We start from the raw sequence: 5252 nt of genomic DNA on the forward strand, positions 1-5252 counted from the left end.
GTGTGTCAGTGACTATATGGCTGAGTGAGTGGCTTTGTCGGTTACTGTATGGCTGAGTGGGTGGGTATGTGAGTGGCTGAATGGGTGAATGAGCAGATGTATGAGTGGCTGTATGTGTGAGTGAGTGGCTCTATTGCTGACTGTTTGGGTGTGTCAGTAACTATGTGAATGAGTGAGCTTGTGTGTGAGTGGTTGTATGAATCTGTGAATGCATGTGTGAGTGGTTGTATGGGTCTGTGAGTGGGTGTGTGTGAGTGGTTGTGTGAGTGTTTGTATGAGAGGTTGTGTGGGGTGTCAGTGGGTATGTGAGTGGTTCTCTGGATGATGTCATCATTGATGTTTTTAAGTAATTGAGGTTCAAAATGTGTGCATATTTCACACTCCAAAGGATCCATGGACCCAACCGATCTAAAGATAAGATCTGATTGATGGCTACAACAATCAGTCCCCTTTCCTGAAAAAAGATTACAAAATAGTATATAGGAGGCATGGTAGGGGTCAGCAGAAATGAAGTAAAATTTAAAAACTGTACACTTCTCAATTTTAAACACCCTGGGTGGGCCATGGCCCGGGGGGTTGGCGCATGTTAATGAAAAGGAGAGAGGACATGCGGCACCCCGTCCCCAAGCCATTTTATGACATTGGTGTCACCAAATGTGCCAAAGCATTTTTTGGGGGCTGGTGCATGAAGCGCCCTAACAGAAAGACATAAGGGCAGCAGGCACCCCATCTCTGGTCCGAAGCATTTTTTGGGGGGAAGGTAATGGGCCCCCTCCCCGAGCCATGTCAGAGACGTGGAAGCCAAAGCATCTTTTGGGACGAGAAACTCCCTCCCCAAACCATCCCATGGCCCCAGGGAACAGAAAACAGTGCTAAACGTTTTTGTATATTCATCTACACTGCTGATATATTGTGTGATGATTGAATGAGAGTGTTGTAATAGATTTGAGTGATACATATTAATTTAGCATTGTTTTCTGCTCGTTCATGAAATTGCATTGTGGACAATGTTTACAATTATAACCGTACCATCTTTTTGTGTACCTTTGGAGTGACTGTTGGGACCTGTATTTCCTCCAAGATATGCCCCAGGATTATCATTTAGTAATATAAATTGATTTGATTTGGAATTTAGATCCATTCATTTCAGATGTACATAGGTGAATTGTATTTAAAATAATTTCTTCTGATGCAAAGAACATTGTGATGAATTTGTAAATATTCATGACATGGAGTTGGTCTCCACTGAGAAAATGTGCAATATCAAACACAGGAAAGTATTGGCCTACTGAGGGGTAAGATTTACTATTCCCTGTCCAGTCTAAGCAACACTAGGGGAAGCATTGAATTTTGGAGTTAAATTTACTATTTCCTCTCCAGTACAAGCAACAGGAGGGAAAGTGTTGGACTTGGGAGGGACTAGAAATAGCATTCCGTCTCCTAATAATTACATATTATAACAAATGTAATAAACTTAAAACAAAATAATTAAATCATATTAATGATATTTCCTTCCCTACCTAAAAAGAACAAACAGCAAACACCCAAAAACATCCAAATAATTTTTTTTAAACAAATTAAAAAAGCTACAAAATTAAATGTAAAATACAATAAATGAAAAAGAATTACATTTATTTTTGTTACAAAAACTCATAAAATAATAAATACATAATTGAAAAAACCCTCATATATCCACCATTAAAAATACATAAATAATTATCAATTAATAAATTAAATATCATTAACTATAGATTAAAAAATGTATATGACTTCCATAGCTTAACATTTTATAACACTATCTTAATCTATTTTAACACTAACCCATTTCTAATGTAGAGGAAATCTATTAGCTTCCACAGCAACAGTTCATTCCAGAAGTGCACAGCATAATATGAAACATTGACAAACAAAGACTCATACACCAGTGTGCTAGCAAGTTTGAATCTGAAATTCCAGCAGAAGAATGTTGCATTAAGTACACAGAGAAAGTTTCTTTATCAATACATACTATCTAAGGAAAATAACCAATTGCATCGCAATATCCTGTGCTCCACGAAAACTGTGAGGTTATTGAATGAGAGAGGTAATGAGCAGGAGCAGCATCACCGAAACACCAAAACAGCATCCATTTTAATAAAATGGCGTCTCTGTAAAAATGTGACATAGCTAAATTACATTAATAGGTACCCTTTTAAACCTCTAAATAAATATATTTTGAAGTGCAAGATGAATAAATCATAGGTTAAGACTGCATTCATCCTAAAAATCCTTGGTATTCAAAAATAATTTGTCATCCAAAATTGCGCATTTAAAAAAAGCTTTAACAACACCATTTTAAAAACTGCATATTTTGTTCAATACCCCTGAGATGTATTCTTGGTTGACTCTACCCTGGTTTGGATTGGCCACATAGACGAGCTACGGTGAAGTTTTGCTAGGAAATCCCTAGACAAATCACATGAGTGTCCAAGGTTTTTCTAACCATCTTCAGCTGTTCTACTGCTCTGAGCGTGTCCCCTTTGCACTTCTTAGTAGCCCACACTGATCTACTATAGTGGTGTCCTGGGTTTTAGCCTGGGTTTCTCATGTTAAACTTCTACTTTGCTTTAATTAAACCTATTATTATGATATCTAGGATTCATACTAGATGCTTCTACAGTTTTTCAAGGTAGGCGTCCAATTCTACTACTAAGATGCTAGGGTATTATGAGGGACTTTCGTATCATGGATGGGTAGGCCCAATACACGTACTGTACATGGTCTACTGTGGTGCCTGTTGTCTATTCTGAGTTGGGATCCTAGGTCTACAATCATTGTGTGTGGGGTTTATGCGGGATTGCTCTCATCCTGTCTCTAGGCTGACCTTTGTGGTCCCTTCAGTATATACTGGCTATCTCTCTTATGCTCCCAGGTTAGACAAGAAGGACTTACCATTGGGCTATATTCTGGTCCACTCCTATTCTGCTGTATGAGAGTATTTGCCTAGAACTTACTAGTGTGACCTAGTGTCCGGCTGGCAACTAAGTTCTTCCCTCCCAGAACCAAGAGCTGGTAGGGAAGCTTTCATTGGTCCACGTCAATAGGACTACTATTGTGATAATATTGGCGGGCCCACTGGAATTATGTGGCATAGGAGGGGCAGATGCGGCAGAGTTGAGTAACTTATGGGGCAAGTAAATACACATCAAAATACGGCACAGTTTGCGATAGTATTGCTTCGTTTTTTCATAATATTTACACTTGCTAACACTGTCTGGGCATTGATAGCTTATCATAAGTACCAGTTTAATACCCAAATATAGCAATAAGCAACAAAAAAGTAACCAGTCAACCTTTGCAAAGGGCCTGCCACTAAGTGCCAACTTGTGCAACAACATTTTTAGTAACTTTTAAACAGTTTGAGCTACAAACAATTTAAAAAATCTGTAGATTATGCTGCAGACAATAGATTATTTGGTAAATGCAGCAACTCCATAATTATGTGAAAAGTGCTGTGGCCACACAATCGCATATTTCCAGTGGCACTGAATATAGGGTATATTCTAGGTTCCTCTTCCTCTGCCCTAGAGTGGACCTTTTCAACATCACTGTGGCAAGCTAAAAGCTGTTAGCTGTGCACCTGCCACCCAAGAACAGATTCCTGGTGGCCAAACACATGCTGTACCAGATCAGTTATCCAAATGAACTCTCTAAGTCAACTTGAAGCCAGGAAGATGAGATTGGAACCATATTCTGGCAGAGTTACTTTAGTGTCCTGCTGTGCAGATAGCACCTCACCTGTTAACTATGCTTAAAGAAGCTAGAGGAGATGGAAGATTTCCCTGGGCCTCCAGCATACGACAATAGTAGTTATAACCAAGGAGGGAAGTCCAGCCTTAGAGTGTTCTTCTTACAGCCAACATCAATCCTTAATGTGGCGACTCAGTTGCTGATAAAGATCTCAGCAAATACTCTACTCATAGTAATCAGCACCATAACATACCCAATCAATCAGGATTTTCGGCCCATTCATAAGCTTAAAGATATGCAGACTTCATAACTGGTGCACACAATGCAAGAGAAAGACAATCCACTAGTGATTCTGTTCTTAGCTGTGAAAAGCCGAGTCAATTGAGTGGCAGTTTCTGTTCCACTGGAACATTTTCGAATGGGTCCTGAATTCTGGCGATGGGTGAAACCACTTTTGAGAAAGTGTTCCTTTTGCCTGGTCACCCATATTTTTCTGAATTGTATTGCTGGCTTTTAGTCTTGCTCACTGGGGCACTTCTCTCCAGCGCTCAGTGTATGTGCTCTGACTCCCTGAAACATGCACAAGTTGGATAATGCTTGCTTGGCTATTTAACCCTCCTATAAGGCCAAAGTGACATCGACTAGTAATGAATTTACTTGCAATACCTAACTTTCTTTGCTATGGTTGCAATTTCCACACTTTTTACCCCTACAGAAAGACAAATAACCAGCTAGACACAACGATTGTGATATCCCTACAATTAACCATCATAACAAACACAATTGTTGTATGCTAATCAAATCCAGATCATTAGGCAAAAACAGGGGTCAGATCACATACATAGAAATGTACCTCAACACCTCCTTTTTATTACAGAACCGTGACTATGTCATGATGTGGAACACGTTCTGCATATAGCAACCCCCTGCGGTTATCTGACTCCCTTCAGTGTTCAACAGAAATATACTACCATGACCCTACATTAAAGACTTCATTAATAATCTAAATCAATATTTGTTCATTGATTTCTGTCCATGACATTCTCTATCTCTTTCCTCCTTATTTATCATGCCAGGACTCAATTGCAGATATTTCGACAGACCATACATCCCTCTGTTTCCAAAAGCAGCTTAACATCTGGGCTGATGAACAAGCACTATGCCATACCTCCTACTGACTTGCTGATTTGCTAACTTTGAACTATTTTACTTTTTGGCAGATCACAAGAGGGTCACTTTACTAACCTGTAAGTACATAAAGGCTCCAAGGCAGAGTCACATGATGGACAAGAAGTTTCCAAGGCAGGAATGTGAGACAGGAGGGGACATGGCTGTAGTGCACGCAGTGAAGACTGGGCCACTTAGGAAAAGGCGGGGCTCTCAGGATGCAGGGAAGGTATTTCTGGGGCACTATGAATAGTCAGAGCACTGAAGTCACTTTGCCTCCCAACTTCCTTAGCTGTAGGGTTCCTGTGTTGTGGTCTCATCATGTGTAAATGTGTATGTGTAAATGTAAATGTTTC

The sequence above is a fragment of the Triturus cristatus genome, chromosome 2_2 (genome assembly GCF_964204655.1).
Source record: "Triturus cristatus chromosome 2_2, aTriCri1.1, whole genome shotgun sequence".
In the NCBI taxonomy this organism is placed as follows: Eukaryota; Metazoa; Chordata; class Amphibia; order Caudata; family Salamandridae; genus Triturus; species Triturus cristatus.